The 24,626-nt window shown below is 38.5% G+C and overlaps 1 protein-coding gene across 2 annotated transcripts in view; it reads left to right on the top strand.

Annotated features, from left to right (window-relative positions):
• The first annotated feature begins 6,905 nt into the window (after positions 1–6,905).
• The window catches only part of LOC135711678 (putative uncharacterized protein DDB_G0271606), a 110,815-nt gene continuing 93,094 nt past the window's right edge, over positions 6,906–24,626 (top strand). For both annotated transcript variants that reach the window (XM_065234599.1, XM_065234598.1), the window contains exon 1: positions 6,906–8,157. The gene's annotated coding sequence lies outside the window, so the exon portion shown is untranslated. The remainder of the gene's footprint in view (positions 8,158–24,626) is intronic.

The following is a 24,626-nucleotide window of genomic DNA, read 5'->3' as shown; positions in this document are numbered from 1 at the left end:
GTAAATACATATTCGTTATCTGCATTAAGAATGGAACCGAAATCCAAAATTTCATCAATTTTGGTACACTGAAACTATTTTAAATAAGAACAATTACATTAGGAAAAATCACCATCTTAGCGCCCCTTGGTGGGACTTTGTATGGGAGCGAGCTGTCAATAAATAGATTTAGTGTCAACGATCAAAAAATTAAATCTTGATTTAAAAATCGAGATGAATGTCTACGGGATCGATAAAAATATCGTTGTGATCAGAAAACGAAGCTCTTTCAGATGATGTACACGGTAAGAAAAAAGTATCCAACAGCCAGTTCACTGTTACCTACTTTTGACTAGTTTGTCTCCTTTTCTCCTTCTTATGTTGTCAAAAACGGAGGAGCAAAACCACCCAACAGGGGTAGTAAAGTGTGGGAACCCAACGTTGAGTATAATCATATTTACCTACTGTTGGGTACAACTAACTTACTTTTGGTTAAAAAGCCAGTGGAAAATTCCATACGAACTGCACACAAGTAAATGAAAATTACTTTGACCCGCTTTACCTACTTTTGGGTTCCTGCACTATAGTGCCGAGATGAGTGAAAAGAACTTAATTTTGGGTACTTTTTTCTAACCGTGTACAAAAATCGGTCTATTTTTCGAAGTTAAACAACCCAATTGATAATTTTTACGGATGTTCCGGATCATCCGGGGGACCATCCATCCATGGTCCCTTAAGCCCACATTCTAGCCCACATTCCGTTCCCAGATTCAAACTTATTCATGTTGCGTCAGTACAAGTGGTCCACAAGAAATCACGGGGCTCTAGAATCAGTTTCATTAATTGACACGGTAACGAATTTTATCCATTTTAATTAAAAATACGAATGTTCATTCTATAAGCATATGAAAAAGTTAATTAAAAACATGTTTAAAAATATTTATGTTTGTATCAAATTCAAAAGCATGTTTATTTCAACAATATAGAAATCGGATCGACCATTTTTAGCGTGTGCCTTCTTCTTCCCTTCTTGTTTACGTGCGGCAGAGTTTAACCAAAAATCAATACGAAACTAACGATTTTAAATTGGCTCACTACTTGACTAGCCTATGGGTCCCAAGCAAATCGATTAACGTACCCCATTCTAGTCAAAATTCTAGTACTACACAATGTTTGTTTTGATTCGCTATAAAAGATTGACAGATAAAATCAGGGGTTCGTGGATTTTCCTATGTTTCGAGGGGTGCATCCATTAGCTTGGGACCGTACCAGAGCTCAGCCAAAAAGTGAGCACGTTTCTTCGGAACCTACTAGTCTTATACCCCGGACAGACTATGGCTTATATCATGTAATATAGGCTGGCTTGCAATGAGCACTCATACATCTAGTTTTCACTGGAAATCCTATATATGAGTGCTCATTGCAAGACAGCCTATATTACATGATATAAGCTATAGTCTGTCCAGGGTATTAGAGTTACCTCTATGGTTTAACATGTCCAGCAATGAGAATTTATCGTCTCTTTCATTCTCCCGCTGTTCTTGTGTAACAATGAATGTGACGTCAAACTCGTTCTTACTTAAGAACTACGGGGTAGTGAAAAATACGACTAATTCACTTTCCCGGACCTTCCAACAAACAATTCATAGTAACAAATAAGCATATTTATTGAATAAATGCTGTATTACAGTAAACAGTGCTGAATAAAACGAGTTGTCGATTTATGTGCTGCAAAAAGCGCATTGATATTGATAGATGCACCATTATTCAGCTGTTTTCTCTGATCTGATTAATTTTATTATTAAAAGCTTTATAAACGTTGGCTAATTCAACGCCAGAAGTTTGATCTAATAACAAACTGAATAAGTGTAATTTGCACATACATTGATACTTCAATTCGACTGTTTTCGATTGATTTAATAACATGCTTTATTAGACGGCTAATAAATGTTTTCTAGCTCCATTGTTAGATTTCATTGCATTGCTTTACAATATTGCTGAATAAAGGTGAATACAGTCAGCATAATAGCACAAACGAAGTGACAGACGGAGCGGCTCGAAAACTTTGGTGACTAACCTGCTATTGCAATTTTTCAGTGTACCACATGGCAACACCACTACTACTGGATTGTACCACATGGCAACACTACTACTAGATTGAACTAGCATTTTCACCAAATGTACTAGAATGTTTTGGTTCTATCTCTTTCACTCTACTCAAAACTGAAATGCATAAAAAAATGATAAAATGATACGCACTCTTTGCACACTGTCAAAGAATCATTGTACACAAAATCAACTTTGTTCAAATCACAACAAAAAAACTAACCCATCTGGTGGATGATGGCACAAGCTTCCAAGAAAATTCTATTACAGTGAACCACATTATTTAAATGTATTTCTTCGCCAGTTAGTCGTCTGTCACTTCGTTTGTGATAATAACTCTTACACCACTATGTGTCCATGTTTTAATCGCATGCTTTGTAAATGCTTTATAAACGACGTATTAGATTAATTATTCCACAACACTGGTTCAGCCTAACAACAAGACGAAATCAGTAGAGTAGTGGTTACCGTTTCCGCTTTCCAAGTAGAAGATCGTGAGTTCAATCCCAAGCTCAACCTTTTTTTATTTGTGTTCTACGTTTAATTCATTTAAATAGTAATCATTGATCACATGACTCATGACAAAGAATCTATTTTGAAAAATAGCATCCTTTCCTTGATATTGGAGTGGTGAAGAGGTAACATCGGTCTCTTGTAAAACAACGATGAATGAACTAATTATTCCCACAGGGCCTCGAAGGAGCTGGAGTTGCGATCGGGAGTGCTGATAGGTATTCACTTTCAAGCAAGCTTTTATTGATTATTGAGCTGCTCATATGATGAATTCTAGGATAGCTCAGATGGCAAGGCAAGCGGCTGGTTACCGGAAGATACATGGTTCGAATCCCATGCAACGAAATGTACATGTATGTAAAAAATTATATAATATCTCTGTGTGTGGTGTGGTGCCGTGCTACGTCAGAAATAATGAAATCAATCACCGTTCCTTCCACTATGTTCTGGTCTGTTATTTTCGGGTCAATTTCCCCACTGTTGAATAATCGTTTATTAAATTAAATGTATTGCTGATTGCATCTGAAACTGGACTGTCCCAAAAATGCAAAAAGTGTGATAAAAGTGCACGTCTTCGGAGCACTTATTGCTTGCATCATAAGGAATAAGTGCACCAAGACGATTAGACGTAAACGCGAGGGGGACGACTCTATCTACGATGCAGAAAAAAATGTGTTATGCTGTGGCTAGCTGCGCGCACGCTGAGTAGATAGAAAGAAGATTGATGACGATTCTGAAGATTTCCTGCAAAAAGATGATGAGCGATGCAAGTAGATGCGACAAATGAAAAAAGATTTTTCGAAGATTGATTCGCTAGTGTAAGATTTTTTGAGCATCTAAACTTGAGATTTAGATGTGTCTCCCCCCTCGCGTAAACGTGCAGTTTTATCACACTTTTTAATAAGTGAAAACGCGCTTATTAGTCCAATTTGGTGTGAAACGCGCAATATAAAAATGTCTAATTAAACGTTAATTCACATGAGAATCACGCGTATACAGAGCATCACTGTTTTAAGGAAGCAGTGATGTTTAAGAAACGCTGAATAATCAAAAATGTTATCGAATAAAAGCTCTGTTACACTCATATAAGTCGAATAAAAGCTTCTCAACATACCTTAAACAACACCAAGAAGATCAATGTTGTGGTTAAATAAATTTTCCAGATTTGTGTGAACAAAGCCTGAACAGAAGTTATTATTAAAAATAATACAAGTATTATTAAGCACGCAGTTGAATTAAATCGTCAAGAAGCCGTTTCTTCAATAGACGATTGTTTGTTGGACTGTTCCCCATGACATTGAGTATTTGAAATTGTCAACAGCTGTCAGTGAGCTGTTCTGACAAGCAACAAAATTAAGGTATGACACCGATAATGACCATGCATCAGAATCCTAGTCTTAACCACTTCAAACTAGGGAACAACGAATAGAAGTTTAGGAATCACATAGATGAAGACAACTAACTCATTTTGTTCCTTGTTTCAAGGTCATCCTCGGTAGACAAAGCCGAGTCTTGTCACTATCAACAAGGCATAAAAAGTAACAAGGACTAAGATGTGTTCCTTGGATTACTGAAAAGTTCTGTTCCCCTAGTTTGAAGTAGTCAGGACTAGGAATCGGTGGTAGATCTTACATCCCGTAACGTACCACGAAAAGGTGATCTACCCACGATACGGGGCTTTATGGTTCTTTCCTCGCCAATCGAACGCAAATTACCAGCATCATCGGATAGGGGAAGCTTTCCCCAACCCAAAGATGGTGTCAGTTTGCGTAGGCGAGCCTTGAGTCACGAGAAAAGGGTTTCCGAAGTTTTGTTCGCAATAGCTGATGTGCTCTTTTCTGTTGTTGGTCATGATTTGCTCGATTGGTTCCGCTATTTGACATCTCAATTGGTTGGTTCTACCAACCGGTGAACACTCGTGTGTATTTCAGTTACCGTGGGGACGTAATTTGTGATTAGCCCGATCCCTTTCAAATTGTATCATTATTTATGTACGGTCCTTATATTTGGAATGACGTTTCACATTCATCTAGTGATGGCCGATTTTCATTCGAATAATCGATTAATCGATTAACGAACCGAAAAGTAAAATATTTGTAATCGGTTATATCATGCCGATATAAGCATCACGCTAACTCTAAAGTACCCATTAACGAGTAAAATTTGACTCATTTTGAAGAAAAGTGGCTTAACTCATGAAATGAGTAAAAGCGACTTTACTCATTAATGAGTATTCGAATAATACTTCATAAAATGGGTAGTTTTTAATCATCTTGTTTTTTCTGTAAATGAGTAAAAAGTAACCGTTTTATTGATTGTTTTTTTATTTGCTTCATTGGGCTGGCTGCCATCAAATATAAGCACTGAGAAATATAAGGGATTTGAACATTTGTAAAAGCTAAAATCATTAAAACACTTCATAGTCTTTATTAAACATAATCACATAGGTAATCATAAACACTAGAATTAACCGATGTACTGGAATATGCGAGTGTTGCAGTAAGTTGTAGACATTATTGTAATTTTTGTTGGGTAAAGAAGTTGCCTCTATTCGTTCCAAATGTACAATCGGATTTGGATTCCTGGGCATATAACCATCGTTTTATTCTCCGAACCCGCTATTAATCTGCTAACCTGAAACGGGACCGTCGGTTTTTAGAATACATTCCTAAATTTAATCATAATTACATTCTTCGTAGCAATCGGGTCTTGAAAGCACACAGAAATGCCGTGCTGATCTTCTCTCGGATCTTCCCCAACACTTAGGTTTGCGGTTTGACTCTTATGGAAATAATGGAACTACCCGATCACCCTTTTCACCAGAATCAACACCGGCCGGAAAGAATCTGCTGCCTCCGCCGCATATTTTTATGAAACGCGGTATTTATCGCCCGAATTCCGATCAATTTGCAGGACATAGCACACGCGAAATCCGTTAACTTTCAAAACACTTTGCTCTTCCATTTCACCAAACTCTTTTTTACCCATTTTTATTGCAAGAAGATAATTTTAAAATGATTAAAAATTACCCGCTTTTAATTTTTTGAAAATACCCATTTTTTGACAGTTTGGAATAATAGCATAAAATGAGTCAAATTTACGCATTTAATGGGTACATTCAAGTTAGCGTGATTAACATCTCCAGAGGATAATCACCCATCATTTCAAACATGTGCTGCACTCTCATTCGTGGAAAAATGACAGGACAGTGAACAAAAAATAATCGATTAGTTGTTAATCGAGTAATTAAAAAATGGGACATCTCTGATTTTGATGTGTTTGTGTTGATAAAAAAAGTGCGCAAAATTTTATCTCTACCGAGGGGGCAGCAAAACCTCCAAATTACCTTGCATACTGGGGGTATTCATTGGATGAAAGGGACCGTGAAAAAGGACACTAAAATAGAAAGTTTTTCTTCCGACAGTTTAATCTTCTTTAATCAGTTTAATAATCTTTCTTTTTCTTTGGTTCTACTGAACTGAAACTACCGGAATGCTACCGGCGTCAGCGAGGTAACTCCCACACCTGGACCCTACCTATCGACCCATCAACTCATGAGCCGGGAACCAACGGCTTTAGTTCCTTTCTGAGGGAAGGCGTGATCAGAGATTTTATGCCTAAGAAAATCCCGACGGCCCCGACTGGCATTGAACCTAGGCCCTATTAATAAAAGGCACGCAATATACGGAGCTTATTCAAATACACAGCAAAAAAAGTTGTTGAATATTATATCGAAACTGCTGCAACCAGGTCAATCCATCGGTTGTGTAATATCACATTGTACGATGTACATCGATTTTGCGAACAAAATTACATCCTATGATGTAATATTGTATCTGCTTTTTGCTATTACATCATTATTTCATACATCAGCTTGAATTACGTTGATCGATATTACATTTTTTTTTGCTGTGTAGTTTTAACAGCACACCGGTACGGTTGCTCTAAGTATTACCCGATGTATGCTCGCATTTAATAGCCTCGACTGTACATTTTTGACGTTTCTCTTACTCATCATTGGCAATGACAGCGTTATTATGACTCTTTTACTCCTACGGGAAAATCCCATAAGCAACTGTCATTCTGTGCGTGAAACATGGCCAGCTGTTCCTTGCCCTTTCGCTCCACTGAAAAATCCCACAAGGAACTGTCACTCTGTGCGTGACGAGCCGTCAGTTACTTCGCACAAGTGTGTGTGTGCGAGCACGATTCCCTTTTCGCCGCGGTCGTCCGTCGGGTGGGCGAAAAAGCACGAAAAAATCTTATTCGCCGTCGTCGTCGTCGCGGTGGTGCGCGTTTCGTTCGTCGTCGTCTTCTTCAACTTCTGTATGTTGCGATATCGTCTCGAGGAAGGAAACACACATCGACTCTGTGCTCGCGGAAAAGTCCGTACTGTGCGGGTGAAAACGCACTCGAAATCGTCTGAAAAGTGTTCCCCGGGCTAGCCGGAATCGCGTACGTTGCGGAAGTGATATTTTCCATCGCTGACAAGTTGGGTAAAGTGGTGAAAAGTTGAATTTTAACTGGGTTCTCAGCCTCCATTAGCAGCGAAGGAGTTTTCTTGCTGACATTTTTTTTCGCTCAACCTCTCCCTCTCGCGCTGAAGTGATAGCTCTCTGTCTCCCGCTTGCGTTTGCACTTTTTGGGAGAAGCGCAGTGGTGTTGGTGTGAGTTTGGTGGATTCGATTTTTTATTCGCTCTCCCTGCCTGGATGCGATTCATCACCAAGAAAAGATAGAGGTGTGTGATTGTGTGCGTTGGCAGTAGTTTGCATCGCATCAGCGGCAACAACAACAACAACGGTGGCATCCAGCACGACGTCGGCGGCAGTCGCACCTCGTCTCGGGTCGCGTTGTTCTGCGTCGCGGATTACTAGTGTGCGTGTGCAATTATCGGTCCCGGTGAGAAGAAGTTAGACGAGTGTTGCGTGTCGCGATTCATTAAAAAAAACTGCATACAGTCAATAATTGCGCTGTAGTGTGTTGGTGTTTTTCCTCAAGCGAGCTCAAGTCCAAAGTGTCACCGTTCGAGGGATTGTGGGGGAAGATAGTGTGTATTGTTGTTCGTAGTCGTCGTCTTTTTCCCCGAATTTTCACACGACGCGGACTCCCCTGGATCCAGAGAGAAAGAGATAGAGAGAGAGATAGGGAGGAAGAAGAGCACAGCCCGCAGCTATCCATCGTTCATCAATCGAAAAAGTGGTCCCGTTTTCCCTTCGTCCTTGGTGTGTAGTGTCGCGGGCGCGAGTGTGAGTGGTGCTCTTTTTTGTTCTGGCGAAACTGCCACCGATCCAGCCATCCATCTTCCGGAGTAGGATTGCCCGAGCCGAGCACAACAGCTAATAAAATTTGACTCTTGAAATCGCAGAGCAGAGCAACGACTGCAGGCTGCCAACCGAAGAAGAAAGAGAAGAAAAGGGTTCCAATTTTCCATCGACCTGTGCGAGCGGAAGTGACAAAGGACCGCGACAACGAGAGGAAGGATTTAATTTTCTTTTTGTTTTTTTCCGTTCCGGCGCTGATGACGTACGCTGCGTTTGAGTTTCTGCAAGTTCCGTAGGTAATAAATCTTCCAACTTTTTTGTTGTTGCTCTAACTGTTTAAAGTTTGATGAATTCCTACGGTAAGGGGGGGGGGGGGGGGTGTAAGGTGCCCGTGTGAGGGCGGATTACATTGTCGAGAGTTTCAGATACTTTCACGCTTAATATCGATCCATGGAGTTGGGACGCTTTTGTTGTTTTTGTTTACGGCGTTGATTAGACAACATAACTGTTGAAGCATGTGTAGAAGGAGTTTTATCTGCAGTAATTTCATTGGTCAAAATTTCGAATTGTGTTCCTTTTTGTCTGGGTATATGCAATATAATATCTTATTTTTAGGAAATACAGTAAATTCGATACTAAAGGGACCATCGAGTTATAGAATTATCGAGTAATAGAATTAAAAAAAAATGTAAATGTAAAAATAACTGACCTTATTTACCCATATGAATTAGAAAATTGGTTCAAGAATCCATGGATCCAACGCATTTAGGGAAGTTCTAAGTAGTGAATTCTTAATTCATTCGGCCCCGACGTATTGGTTAACACCCATCATACGTCTCACAAATGACCCAAGCTTGTTAAAGTAACTATAATAATAATAATGACAAAAAATGCAAGAGAATTCTGAGGATCATTTCATGATAATTCTGAGGAGAACTCCAAGGTAATTCAAAGGAAAATTTCCAGAGACTTCTGACTTGAATGTTAAACACATTTCGAGGAGAAATCTAGGGAATTTGTGAGAAAAATTGCAAGTGAATTCTTAGGAGAATTTAAAAGTTGTGAGGAAAATTGCAGAGGCATTTCTGAAATGATTTGAATGAAAATTGCATGACAGAAGTATTCGAATAGAATTCTGAGGAAAATTTAAAGAGGATTTCGAGGAGTATTCCAAAGATATTCCTGTGATAAATTTTAGAGAATTACAAGGAGAGGTCCAAAGAAATTATGACGAGTATTTTAATGAAGTTATGGAAATTCTGAGCAGAATTAAAAAGGAATTTGTAGAATAATTCCATGGGAATTTTAGGAGATTACTAGGTGAATGCTGAGGTGAACTCCGTGTGAGTTTCATTTCAGAAGAATTCTTTGGGAAATTCCTAGGTATAACTGCAAGAATTCTTAAAAATTTGAAGAGCATCGCAGAGTGAATTCAATTTGTGTTTAGTGCTGAATTAAAATCTGGTATTATGGAGCAAATTTATAAGGGAGTACCAGTAAGAGGTCTGGGCCTCCCTTAGCTCAGTCAGTAAAGGCGCAGCTACAAAGCAAGGCCATGCTGGAGGTGGCTGGGTTCGATTCCCGGTCCGGTCTAGGAATTTTTCGGGTTGGAAAATTTCTCGACTTCCGAATGCGAAGAAGAAGGAAGAGGTCTAAGATGTACTCTGAGGGTATCCTGAGATGATTTTCAAATAAATCTTCAGAAAATACAGAAGGAATTCTTAAAAGATTTCCAAGGGTATGAAGATAATTCAAATATATAAACATTTTCGAAATCTTGGACACGCAAAATAAATCAAGATCCGATGTTTTTTTTAATTTCATATAAAATTTGGGGAGTTTAATATTTCGGAGATGAACCAGCCTACGGCTGAAAATCTCCTAAATAAAGAAAGAAAAAAAAAATATTCTAATAGAAACCTTCGAAAAATCGAATTTCAGAACGCTTGTAAAATTGAAATAAAAAATGTCTGAGACTTTTTTTTATCCTGGCTCTGATGTAAATTTTCAAGATCTTGAACTTGGAATTGGAATTGTAGACTTGGTAAAATTAAGTAAATGTTTAACTTCAACTTCAATATTTTTAATGTTTTACTATTGATTATCATGTCTTACAGGGTGTCTACTACCTTAAAAATCTGGAAATACATAGAAAACTGAGAATCCTCGGGAAATTTTATTTTCTCTGGAAAACCCTGGAATTTTTAGGGAATTTTAAAATCCTTGTATCAAGCATAAATAAATTCTTAAAAATTAGAATAGAATATATCTGGCGTCCAGAATCATAAGGGCTTAACTGCGATGGTCGATTATCTTCCTCGATTTTCTCTTTTGTTAATAGGTGGGCAAGTTTGAAAATTTTCGGTGCTTTTTATGTTGCTTTTGCTAGATAAGATAATACATCATTTTAGTACACTGTAAACAATTCGGAAAAATGGTTCACTTAACTATAGTAATGCAAAGAAAAAAAATTGATTAAGATAATCGATCATCGCAGTTGGGCCCTTATGATTCTGAACGCTAGATATTAAAGTACGCCCAGGAAGAACCATCTCAAGAATTTCAAAAGATTTTATAATACAACCAACTTTATCTACATAATAATTCTGGAGTGGATTTATCAGTGACACCATACAATCATAAATAATTTCTACATATTTTAAACTTAAACTCATTTTTGAAACCCTGGCCCTAATAAAATCAGATTTGAGAAATTTTCTGGAACGAGAATCTGGAACAAAAATAAATATTAAAGACGTCGGACATTGAATGTTTTCCAAGAACCCAGATAAGAAATGAGAGCCTTGTAAAAGTTTCGCAGCTTACGAACTTTAATGAAAGATTTTGATGGCAATTTCAAAGGAACTCTAGAGATAATTTCAAGGGAAGAATTGTTAAGAAAAGTTGAAGTGAAATCTGAGGATTCCAAGGTGATTAAAAAGATAATTTAAATATAGTTCTGAGTAAGGGATTTGTAAGGAGAGCCCCAAGGTACTTGTGAGTAGAATTTCAAAAGAAGAAGGAGAATCCAATTGGAATTCTGAATGAAATTCAATCAAAGTGTTGAGGATGATTCCAAAGAAATTCTAAGATGTATTCCAAAGAAATTCTAAGGCACATTTCAACGAAACTTCCAATAAAGTTTTATGTAAATTTCAAAGGAAAGTGTTAGAAAGCGATTTGGATGGGGAGAGTGAATATGTCAACTCCCGGTTGCTAACATTTCGTGGATGGAGGGTCGGCTCTTCTCCTCATTAATTAGGATATCTTCTTGTTGGATGGCTCGTTTTCCGACCAATTGGCTGATCATGTTGTTGAAAGGAGATTCTTAACTGTCCCAAGGAAATTAATAGACGATTTTCATATCAATCTATTCATTCGTTTTTGGCCCTTCATACAGCGCTTTGCTGATGACAATCAGAGGTTATTAAGCTTAATCAAGTTCAACAGTGAAAAGAGGCCACAGATATCGGATTAGTTTCCGTGTAAATATTAAAGACGTCGAACATTAAATGTTTCTCAAGAACCCAGATGAGAAATAAGGGCATTGTAAAAGTTTCGCAGCTTACGAACTTTAATGAATGATTTTGATGGCAATTTCAAATGAACTCTAGGGAAGAATTCTAGATAGAGCTGGAATTAAGGCGTAACAGCTTTTGTAAACAATGACTTCTATCGGTGATTTCTAGGAACTAAAGGCACGCCCACACAGACCAACATAACCATCGGATAGGGAAAGTCTTTCCCTACCCGATGAGGAGGTTGGTTTGCGTGGGCGAGCCTTGAGTTTCTAGAAATCATCGATTGAAGTCATTGTTTACAAAAGCTGTTAGGCCCTAATTCCAGCTCTATCTAGAATTGTTAGGAAAAGTTGAAGTGAAATCTGAGGATTCCAAGGTGATTAAAAAGATAATTTAAATATAGTTCTGAGTAAGGGATTTGTAAGGAGAGCTCCAAGGTACTTGTGAGTAGAATTTCAAAAGAAGAAGGATAATTCAATTGGAATTCTGAATGAAATTCAATCAAAGTGTTGAGGATGATTCCAAAGAAATTCTAAGAAGTATTCCAAAAGAAATTCTATGGCACGTTTCAACGAAACTTCCAACAAAGTTTTGAGGTAAATTTCAAAGGAATGTGTTAGGAAGCGATTTGGATGGGGAGAGTGAATATGCCAACTCCCTGTTGCTAACATTTCGTGGATAAAGGGTGGGTTCTTCTCCCCATTTATTGGAATATCTTCTTGTTGGATTGCTCGTTTTCTGACCAATTGGCTGATCAAGGAGAATTAAAGGAGATTCTTAACTGTCCCAAGGAAATTAATAGGCGATTTATCAATATATATCAATCCATCCATTCGTTGTTGGCCTTTCATACAGCGATTTACTGATGACAATCAGAGGCTATTATGCTTAATCAAGTTTAACAGTGAGGAGAGCCCACAGCTATCGGACTAGTTTCCGTGCTACAAGGAATGGTCATCATCATCATATCGAACTTCATAGGAATATTTAGGAGAGTTTCAAGGCTATTGCTAATCATTTTAAGATAAATCCATAAACATTTCTTAGGAAATTCGGAGGAGCATTTCATGAATTGTACAGAACTGTACAGAGAATTCTGAGTGTAATTTAGAGGGAATTTCAGGAGATATTTAGTGAATACTGAGGAGAGTTTATTTCAGGAGAATTCTTTGGGAATTCCTAGGTAATAATTTTTTAGATGATTCTAAGGATATTCTTGAGAAAATCCTGTGAAGAACTCCAAGAGTATCAAGATGATTCAAACGTGGATTTTTTCCCAGATATCAGAAGAAAAAATCTAAATTCTGATGCTTCGAATCTCGTTCTTCGAAATTTCTCTGGATTCTGGATTTTGAAGAATGAACTCTTCGAGATTAGGGAAGTTGGTTTTTGACACTCAAGGCTCATAAAATGTGAGTCCTCAGACCAATATTCCGGACTTGGAAAGATTTCGAAGATTCTGGACCATGAGAAGCTTTCAAGATTCAAAACTAATAGATATATTATTGAAGGAAATGGATGTAATGTCGGCCTACATGTCCCTAATTTGGACCCATACATTAATTCAGCAATCGACTAAATTTTCAATAGCGATTAAAAATATCCATTAGTACCGTCCCAATGACGCGTTCATCTAGATAAAATTGATAAATAGCAGATTTTTAGCGATAGGCCCAATCTTAGATCCATAGGTCAACATTAGAGCCATTTCCCCTATTAGATATATATTCGAATGGCACATTTTTTAACGTATTTTAAATAAAGGTTTCATGTATAACCTGTACATTTTTCGTTGATGTCCTAGAAAAACGTGAAAAACTCAGGGAATTTTGTTTAGTATAATGAGTAGACACTCACGTTTGCGGCAATTAAGTTGTTGTTTTTTCCCAAAAATTTGCGCATTTATAAAACAGCTTTCATATAAACCTAGAAAATTTTGTAAACGTTCTGGGAAAATTTTGGGAATTTGAGTCGCAAAATGAGTCGACACCCTGACAAAACTTGCTAGATATTCATTTTCACCTGGAAATAGAGTGCAACAACCAGGAAACGAGAAGTGTTCAGTGGATGGTGATGGAAACGTTTTAGCTCATCCTGGAGAAGTTTAAGTGCTTTTGGGACAAGTCGGACGAAATTGTCAGAGAATGTTTTGACGTAGGACTACGTCTTTAATTTCTATACTGGGGGTCATAGTAAAAAAAAATCAAAATTCAGACATGTAACAAAAAATCCCAAACACGGACGCAAAGATAGAGCGCAAATCGAACACATTACACATTTTGCATGCTCACATGAGCGAGCTCAATACTCGGTTGACCGCTCATCTTTTCACCAATGAAAGGAAGGGAGGAGAAAAGCAGCGATAATAAAAACGCTTGCCATATCGTTTTCTTCGTCATTTGCTTTCGAGCAACGGATAAACGTCGGAGACGACGTATGAGCGCAACAGCACGCATCGCACCAATACAAAGACGATGACGATGACGATGACGAAAACACCCACATCGACCGGAGGATAGGCTTTCTGCAATAGGCAGCATGACTAGGCTACCAGCTACTGGTTTGGCCACCATTTGAAAAACAACCAGCCCTTTTCAGGGCCACCAATTCAAAAACGGAAGGAGTTAAGAACTAAATTATCAACATATTTGTTCCGTCCACTAGCGGTCCTACGTCAAGCTTCCGTTCGTATCCCTAGGTACAGACCCTTCTACTTTTTTTTAGAGAAGCTTGCGGAATTAATTTTCGGGGCACTTCAGTAGTACTCCTGGGGGAAGTCGGCAGAAGCTTCCGGGATAAATGGCAAGAATCTCCCTGCAGCAGTCAGAGAAAACTTCTGGAGCAAGTCTGGACAATACTCACAGATCATGTCGGAAGGAAGAAGTTTTCTGAGGAAACCAGGACCAACTTCTGGGGAAGTCAAAAGAAACCTCCAGGAAAAGTTGAAAGAATTTTCTGTGGAAGTCATATAGATATACGAATCAAACTGGAACGGGAGTCAGCTTCCACCCGAAAAATAGGAAGACTTTCTCGGAAAAAAATCAGGAAAAACTTCCAAGAATAGTAGAAAGTCAGAAAAAACTTTCGGGCCAATCTGAAAAATCTCTCAAATGAAATCGGAAAATACTTTCCCGCATTTTGAGGCCAATACAGAAATGTTTCATCGGGGGATTTTGAACAAAGTTTGGCGATATTTTCCAAAAAAAAACTTCGAGCAGTTTAAAATGACGCTATATGAAAGATTACACACTTATCCAATCAGTAATTTTTACCTTGAATTGCGGAACTCTTCGGTAAAATTTATAAAAATCTTTGAAAAATTCATAGTTGAGAAAATGTGTTACGAAAATTTACAGACTTACTTCTGTTAAGGAGATGTTCATAAACTACGTAGACAGTTTAGGAGACGGGTTGATAATTATCCACGGCCCATACAAATTTTAAAAAAATTGTATGGGCAATTGTCTACGCAGGGGGGGGGGGGGGGGGGTTAAGAATCTCAAAAAACTGTCTACGTAGTTAATGAACAGCCCCTAACCCCGTGTAATGATGAAAAATAAAATTTGTCGGTTTTATCCAATATCTATGAATAACAGTCATTTGAATTTAAACCGAGTTTTTCAGTAATTCAAAAATCCAGTAAAAAAATACTAACTTCTGTAAAAAAAAATCTAAGTGCGTGATCTACAGTTAGCTTCACAACATTCTGAGGAATGAAAGGAAATGCTGTGAACTTCAGTGAAGCTTCATAAACAAACTGCGGGAACAGAAGGGAAGTTACAATCCAGAAAATATGGAGAACTTACTGGAAGCTTCAAGAACCTCAAAGTGGTCCTATTAACTCCCGGAAAGCTGCAGCAACTTTTAAGAAGATAATTTCAGAGAACTTCACCGGTGTCAATAAAACTTCAGAAATAAAGAGAACTTGAGGAAAATTGTGGACACTTTTAAGCAGTTCTAAGTACCTTAGAAAAGCTAGATCTAGAGATCTTTGGAGAATTTCAGAGATCTTAAGGGCAGTTCTCGTAAGTTAAATCCAGGCTTTCGAAGCAGTTCAAAGATCTATAAGCGTGAGTTTAGAAACAAATCAGGATTGTTCCATGTGCTAAAAAATTAAAAATCGGAAATCCTTAAAATGTTCCAAGAATTTCGGGGAAGTATAGAGACCTTCAGATAACTTATGAAAGCTTCTTAAATATGCCAGGACCTTCACAGAAGTCCAGAGAATTTCGGTAAAGTTTAAAGGTGTTACCAGAATTCAATTTATTTCAAAGTTGAACCGATATCGAGTAGAATTGAGAGCTGAGCTTCTGAGAAGCTCCGAGATCATCAAAACAGATCAGATAATCAAAGGGCAGTGTTCAAATAATGCCCCAAAACCTTAAAGCAGTTTCATGAAACTTCAGCAGAAGAATTTTCGGAACGCTATAAAAATAATTTGAACATACCGAAAATGTGATAGTATTTTAAGGGTGTCGTATCATGTAAATTCCGAGAATGCCAAAAAATTTCGAAAACTTAGCTTATTTGATTACAGGGTGAGGAAAAATTGTCCGTGTTTTTTCTCTCAGTGTATAGCTCGAATTTGACACATGCTGAAATGAGCACATCTCTGCCAATTGAGACCATGATACATAATAAACAAACGCTTGTAGTTTCGTTTAAATCGGTTCACGTGTATTGCCGTAATAAAGTCCAGTCCACTACGAAGTGCGGTAATTAAGCTTTATAAACAAGGAATTCGTCCGGCACGTATTGCAAAAACATTGCAAATGCCTTGGCAAACAGTTCGGAATTCTATAAAACGGTACCATGAACTCGGAAATTTGGAGGACCGTTCAGGAAGAGGAAGAAAAAGAAGTGCGAGGACCCCATCAGAACCGGAACATACTTCGTCTTAGGATTATTCGAGATTCTAGACGGTCTATCCGAGAACAGGGCGAAATCATTGAAAATCGACCCAAAGTCAGTATGAACTATTCTACGCAAGGATTTAGGGTTGCATTCTTACAAATTTTCGAAGAACCATTACCTAAATCAGGGTGTCTACTACCTGGAAAAACCTGGAAAACCGGGAATTTACAGGGAATTTTATTTTTTCTGGAAAAACCTGGAATATTCAGGGAATTTTGGTTGCACTCAGGGAATTTTCCAATTATCACTTCATTCGTAATTCAAAAGAAGTTTTTCGTTCAGTTTCTCGAATCTTTTCTTAAGGACACTGAACTTGACAAACATCTGACAGCTAAGACAACGTGTGCGAACGAGACAAGCTCATTCAGAGAGTCTTGTCACGCTCGCTCTTCGCTGATTTGTATGTGGAGGATCAAAATCGTCGTAAAAAGGAAACAGCCGAAAAAGAGAGACTGGCAACCGTCAAAAGGAAGCATACGAAGCATGTATTGTATAAGAATAAGCATGCCAGACAGCAGGTCTGAGACCCAACATAGAATTTTTTTTTGAGCTTCAGAGAGGGTCGGAGATCTACTGAGAAATTTGTTGAGCTTCAGGGTAGTTCGTAGATCTTGAGAACAGAACTACAAACAAATTAAAAGTTATTAACAGAAATTCATAAAAACAAAATCACAAGAGAGGTCGTAGATCTTCAGATAAATGATCAAAGAAATTTTCAAAACTTCAAGCAAGCAAAAATAATTTCAAATCAATTTGTAAAACTATAAGCGAAATTTTACAAATCTTCAGGGAAATTTGCATAACTTCAGACAAGTCCAAGAATCTATAGTGAAATATAAAGTATTTCACAGAAGTTTGGAGATCCTCGAAACATTATTCAACATCACAAAAGTTCGTAGATCTTCAGAACAAAGCTACAGAACTTTGAAAAAAAATCACAGGACTTCTGAAAAAATCACAAGAATCTCAGAAATGTTAATGGATCTTCAGTAAAAATTGCAGAACTTCAGGGATTTAAAAAAAAATAAATATTTACACGATTTCAGGAAAATTTGTAGATCTTGAGAGAGACATTTAAAACATCAAGGAAGCTCAAATATTTTCTGATAAATTTTGACAACTTTAGGTAATCTTCAAGGAAATTTTCAAATCTTCAGGGTAACCCTAGAGGAATTTACAAAACATCAGAGAAGTTTGCAGATCTACTGAGAAATTTATGGAGCCTCAAGTTTTTTTTTGTAGATCTTGGGAATAGAGCTACGGAGCTTAAGACAACTTTACAGAACTTTAAAGATATTTGCAGGAATTTGACGGAAAGTTTCACAGTTTCACACAAATGTGAGATCTTCAGAAAAATTCGTTAAATGTCAGAAAAGTACAATATTTTGCAGAACTCCATGGAAGTCGGAAATAGATAAATCTAAAGAACTTCAGAGAAGTCCGTAGACCTTAAGAGAAGTCTGTAGAACGTCAGAAAATTCGTACGTTTTTAGAAAAATTTGCAAACTTCAGCAAAACTCGCAGATCTTCGGGAAAGTTCGCCGATCTTTAGATCAAGAATCCACAAAAAAATTTAAATAACTTTAGCAAAGTTCGGAGATCTACTGTGAAATTTATTGAACTTCAGGGCAGTTCGTAGATCTTTAGAGCAGAAATACAGTACTTCAGAAAACTTTACAGAATTTGAAATAAATTTTAGGAACTTTAGAAAAGTTCAGAGGGTAGGTCGTAAATCTACTCAAAAATTAGCAGATGTTTAAATAAATTTTCAGAATTTTACTGCGGTTCTTGGATTTTGAAAGACATTCACAGAACTTCAGGTAAGTTCGCTAATCTTTAGAGATATTTGCACAGCTTCAGAAAAATTAGAAAAACTTCAGAATACTTCCTAAAACTTCCGGAAAGCTCAAAAATTTCTAGATAATCTTTTAATTCTTTAGAAAATTGTATAGATGTTCAGAGATATTTGCAGATATTCATTGAATCATGAAAATCTGCAGAGAAAATTACAGAACTTTCGAGAAGTTTGTAGATTATTAGAAATGTTGTGAACATCACAGATAATTGTTGATCTTCAAGGATCTTAAATCTTCAGGGATTCAGGAACTTTGTAGGTGTTTGAAAAAATTTGCTGAACTTCTGAAGAACACACAGAACTTCAAAGAAATCTGTAGAACTACCGAGACATTTGCAGATTGTCAGGAAAGTTTCTTGATTTTTAAGGAAATTTTACGGGAGAACAGAAACAAAACTTCAGGGACGTCAGAAGGTTTGAAGACCTTGCAGAATTGAGTTGTTAACAGAAATTTTCAGAACTCAAGGAATCATGTACATCTAGTGAGAACTTTTCCCACTAGCTTGTCTAAAGTTGGTATCGACATCCTGGCGAAGTTTTGAAATCCATTTTCATCTTCATATCGCAGCTCTTGATGGACAAGATGAGCCAAATCCCTGCCGGTGTTCCTCTTGAGCAACCATTTCCTACTCTACAAAGTTCACCTTCTCTTTCTCATTTTATTTAAAATAATAAAAGCAAATACGCCTGCCGAAACTAGAGCAATTTTCCAGTAATTCATGATGGAAGTATTTACTTTTGATTCCTGATACAGTTTTGTTTTGAAATCTAAATTGACAGTTCTTTCGACATGTACAAGCAGTGTGAACACCAGCAAACAGGGGGGTTCGATAAAATAATAATGTGTATAATTTGTATGCACCTGGAATTTTTTTCATCCGACCTGGAAAAAACCTGGAAAACTCAGGGAATTTGATTCCTTGGATTGAGAAGACACCCTGCTAAATGACAGGATGAAAAGGAACCGGTACCGAAAATCCAAGATTTTATTGAAGGATTTTGCCAATGGACGGCATCGCACGATTTTATTCACCGATGATAAGATTTTCATTGTTGAGCAATACCACAACCATCAAACCAAATCCAAATCGGCAGCTATTGTCAAAGGTTTTTCTAACCGTACGAATGTTGCCAGATCACATCATCCTGCTTCGGTGATGGTTTGGGCGGGAATTACGGCTTCCGGTAAAACTCCCTTAATATTTATCAAAAAAGGCGTCAAAATCAACCAAATAGTCTACCAGAAGCTGCTGACGGACACAGTTGCACCTTGGGCACGTACGCATTTCGGTAACAACGATTGGACATTTCAAAAGGATTGGGCACCATCGCATGGAGCGAAAAAGACGCTGGAGCTTTGTAGCAAACTTTTTCCTAGATATTTGACCAAAGATGAATGGCCTTCAAACTCTCCTGATTTAAATCCAATGGACTATTCCGTCTGGTATTTTCTTAAGTCCAGAGCCTGTACTAAGTCACACGTATCTTTAGATCATCTGAAAGCAAGTTTGACAAAAGTCTGGGATGCAATATCTGTGGAGGAACTAACGTCCATCGTCGATAATTTCCCTAAGAGGTTGAAGGCGTGTGTACGAGTCAAAGGAGCACATTTTGAGAAATTGTTGTGCATATCATAAACTATGTTGGTGTCCCTACATTTCCCATAAATATGTTGTAATTCAATACACAAGCAATAATGTTACGAATAAAACATTAAACACGGATAATTATTCCTCACCCTATAGAGAACAATTCCATTAATTTTAAAAAAATTACTCTCAAAATGAAAACGAAATAAAAAAGGTAGACTAAAAACTGTTTCTTTTTTAACTTTCATTAACACCCTATCTAAATTTCCAAAAATGAACATAGAATGATATGTTGATGAGATATAATTTTTATTTCTTCAGCAATAAATCATCTATAACTTTGTAGAAGCAAGTATTCCTTTAAAAATAAAAAGTTATAAATTTTAATTTTGAAAAAAAACAGGACCACCCTAGTCACCACCCACGCCAAAAGGAAGATCTTTTCTTGTAGACAAACTCTTCCGAAGATGTCAAACCTCTAGAGTACATAGTTTGCGAGATATCGATTTTTGTCGTGAAATTTTGCGTTTTTGACCATAGTGCAATGGCCCAGGCGCTGCTGATTGATTTCGGACACCTCGCAACACTCAATCTATCCGACCCAACAAATGCACAGGATTTCTCGCGATTCGACACAAAACGAAACAGGAGAAACCATTTTCCTTTCCTGTCCCAATCGCCACCGACTTGCATCACCCGGTTTTCTTCGTTTCGAACATTGCAATCTCCTACATGTCTTCCTCTTCATCTTTCTTAGCTCAGCTCCGGTTGTCCACTCATCCACGAACGAATCCAGCGCAGTTCAAAGAGAGCTGCTAACTTGCTTCGGCAAGGATCGACGCGAATGAGCTTTTCCTTTTCGCCTTTTTATTATTGTTCCATCACCTGCCTGCCTTCCATCTTCTCCGTTCCATAAGCAACGATATGCATTGATGGTAGGGGCTATCTCTCTCTCTTTCTGGATGTTTCATTCCATCACCAAACATCGAGACTTGGCCCGTTTTGTGTGTTATTATGATTGCACCGTTTACTCTCCCTGGCAACACACTCTTTCCACTCACACCACGCCGCACTATCAGCTAGGCCTGCGAATCGCAACTTGGACCACGACTTGGCTGACGATGACGACGACGGTTCGTACCTACCTACATGTGTGTGGCAAGAAGGCGTAAGCTAATGTTTCGAACTGAATCGATCTCGAGCAACATGTGAAAAGGGCATACAAGCCTGTTTGCCTGAACGAGAGTCCTCATCGGCGTCGAGAAATCGACGGTTAAAGTCATTGTTTACATTTGGCACAAAAGCCCTTTTCACGTGTTGCTCTAGCGGTGATGTTTTCACCGCGTTTCGCCAGTTTTCTTCGGTCGCATCGCTTCGCTGCACTGCACTTTTTCATCTCTCTAATTATTTCGATTGCTACATGGCGTGGCTTCTTCTCACGGGCTTCTTCCATACATTATGCCTTCTGTTTTTTTTTGCAACGTACCGTACGATAACAACGTACTGGTCGCCCTGTCAGCGTCAGCATTCCGACGGACAACGTGTCGATATTGGATACCGGTGCAGTATTTATCGCCGCTCAGTTGATATTTAGTGTTTATATTTGATATCAGGTTGCTTGGGATGGGATTCAGGTCATTCAAAATAATCACTAAAATGAATCGTAGATTCGAACTAGAAGGTTGCTCAAGTGCATGTTGTTTTAATGTGCCATGAAATGGTCGGCTTGTTTATCATATTTCTCGATGAACTTTTTAAATGGTCCTATCTGCCTTGATCGATTCTCTTCATCGACTTTCTCTTTTCATAACCACTGCTATGCAAACAGATTTCGCACTAATTCTACCACATGGTTTGATAAAGGTGGTTCTTATCTAGCATCCAAACGTCAAATACAACACGGTAAGGTTTTGCAGCTGAGTTATTGACGAAAGAGAAAGTCGATGAAGAGAATCGATCAGTGAGATTTTACTAAGCGCCGATCCACCAAATTTCATTCGATAATATTGTAAGCAGAAGTGTATTGTCAATAATGCTAATTAATCACTTAGTTGAACAGTTTTGGGACGAATTTCCAACAGAGATTTTAAGAACATAAGGTTTTTTTTCTAAATCTAGTTCGTTTATTTGGAAAGCTCAATCCCGTTAGCTTTGCGGTGCCGATAATTCATTGTTCATTGTTTGTTACAAAAATTCACTTATGTCTAGTAGGAGTTGGGTCGAATACTCGCGGCTTACCCGAGGTTAGAGGTTTACATTGTCGAAGGATAGGATCAGGGAAGGAGCTTGGGGGTGTAGTTTCGTTGTCTCGTCAGAGTGTTGTCGCCAGTATGACCGGTAGTACGGTTCTAGATTCGTCTGGAGTTAGACCGGCTATAGTGACCAGTGAGCGACGATGAGGCTCATCGAGACGGGCGGACAAGACAAACAACAAGAGAAACAAAGGACAAAGGAATTAAATACTTTTATTAGACATTCGCAGAAACACGTCTCTGAAAGGAACATAAAGTTGTCTTCCTTGGGCCTCGAGAATATTCAAAAGTCGCTCTCTGGTGGCATCATTATCCGTACATTGCCAAACTGCATGATCGATTTCATCGTAATCGTTTCCACACCGACAGATGTTGCTGCCCACGAGGTTTATTCTATGGAGAAGCGCATATAACGAGTAGTGGTTGAACATAAGTCTACTCATCACGTGAATGAAGTCACGACTTAAGCCCAAGCACGCTCTCGAAGAAACGTTAGAAATAATTGAATGTAACCACCGTCCAAGTTTTCCGGTGTCCCAATCGGTTTGCCAACTCGGTTCGCTAGTGTGAGATTTAGATGTGTCGCATCCCTCGTGCATTTCCACGCACTCACACACTTCTTCTTCTTCTTCTATTTCTTCGCCTTTAAAGCTTCTTGCTTATCGCATATTAGCTTATTGCGTGCTCTCAACTTAGTGTTCTATTGTACTCTATGTCCACGGAAATCGAAAAATGTTCCAACCCAAAGAATTCCTAACCCGAACCGGGAATCCAGTATGGTCTTGCTTTGTAGCTGCGCTTTTACCGACTGAGCTAAGGGAGGCCCCATGCACTCACACTAACGACGCCAAAATTCAATCCACTTCTTCTTCTTCTTCTTCTTCGTTTTTCAAGCTTATTGCATATTGCATATTAGCTTATTGCGTGCTCTCAACTTAGTGTTCTAGATGCACTTCCACAGTTATTAATTGATAGCTTTCGATGCCTGTACCATTTTTGCATTGGTATAATTGTGTGGCAAGTCCAATCATACTTCTATGCCCAGGGAAGTCGAGAAATTTTCCAACCCGAAAAATTCCTAAACCGGACCGGGAATTGAACCCAGCCACCTCCAGCATGGTCTTGCTTTGTAGCTGCGCCTTTACCGACTGAGCTAAGGGAGACCCCAATCCACATTAAAACTAATAAAATCCGATCAAACGTCAATTTTCGGCATGCGCATGAATGTGTTGTTAGTTTTCCAACAAACAGTGCAAAACTGACACTTGGAACAATGAATAACGTCAAAATATAAAGGAATTAATTTTTTAACCGAAAAACTCATCGGTGATTTTTGCGCAGCAGAATTTCGCAAGGTAAAACTCATAGGCGAATAATGTCACGCATGAGATTTGAGCTTTTGAGTTTTTCCGAACGCTGCTTCTGAGGGAAGTCAAAAGATATTTTTGGAACCGAAAATTTGGAGAAACCTCCGCCTAACGATGGAAGAAATTTCTGGAGAAAGTTTGAAAAAATATAGTATGGAAGATTGTTCCAAAAAATTTCCATGAGCTGTTGGACAAACTTCCGAAAGAAATCATTAGAATCCTTCCGAGGAAGCCGGTCAAAATCTAAAAAATAAAATTATTTCTAACAGTGGCGTTTCCTTAACCTCAATCTACATGTGCACCTACTCTCAAAATATAAACAATTTTCAAAATATTGCTTACAATGGATAGATATCGTGTAAGAATAAGTGTATTTTTAACCCGATTCGAGTATGAATATGGCATTAAATCTGGTTTTGAAAGTTGGTGCACAGGTAAAAAGTGAGGTTACGGGACGCCACTGATTTCTAAAAATAACTTTCGAAAATTATATCTGGTTAAGGAATAAAATTATTTCCAGATTCTATCAGCTCCAGTTTCCCGGATATCCAAAAAATGCCGGGAAATGGAAACACTTTATCCAAATAATGACGCCTAACAATTCAATCCTACGTTGCATTGTGTTGTAAAAAGTCTTTTCGAAAGATAGGGGAAATGGATGTAATGCCGGTCTACTTACCTTACCAATCAGGCTAAGGCCTTGTTGTCCTCTGTTGTCCGAAGAAGTCGTCTCCACTCTACTCGATCCATGGCCACACTTCGCCAGCCTCGTAGACTGCGAAGGGTCCGCAGGTCGCCTTCTACTTGGTCGATCCCACCTTGCCCGTTGCGCGCCTCTTCTTCTTGTTCCTGTTGGGTCGCTTTCTAGAACCATTTTCACTGGGTCGTCGTGCGGCATTCTTACGACGTGCTCAGCCCACCGTAGTCGCCCAATTTTTGCAATGTGGACGATGGATGGTTCTCCCAGCAGCTGGTGCAATTCGTGGTTCATTCGCCTCCTCCACGTTCCATCATCCATCTGCACTCCACCGTAGATGGCACGCAACACCTTCCGTTCGAAAACACCAAGGGCGCGTTGGTTCTCTACGAGCATAGTTCAGGTCTAGTGGCCGTAGAAGATGACCGGTCTAATCAGTGTCTTGTAGATAGTTAACTTCGTCCTCCGGAGCGTCCACCGGAGTCCAAAGTAGGTCATAATGCGTCTTTGAAATTCTCTGCTGGTATCATTTTCGGCGGTCACCAGTGAGCCCAAATATACGAACTCATC

The sequence above is a fragment of the Ochlerotatus camptorhynchus genome, unplaced genomic scaffold, assembly GCF_037179485.1.
Source record: "Ochlerotatus camptorhynchus isolate MF236.1 unplaced genomic scaffold, CSIRO-AGI_Acam_v1.1 ptg000434l, whole genome shotgun sequence".
In the NCBI taxonomy this organism is placed as follows: Eukaryota; Metazoa; Arthropoda; class Insecta; order Diptera; family Culicidae; genus Ochlerotatus; species Ochlerotatus camptorhynchus.
The sequence above is the reverse complement of the archived record's forward strand: the minus strand, read 5'-3'. Positions and strand labels throughout refer to the sequence as shown.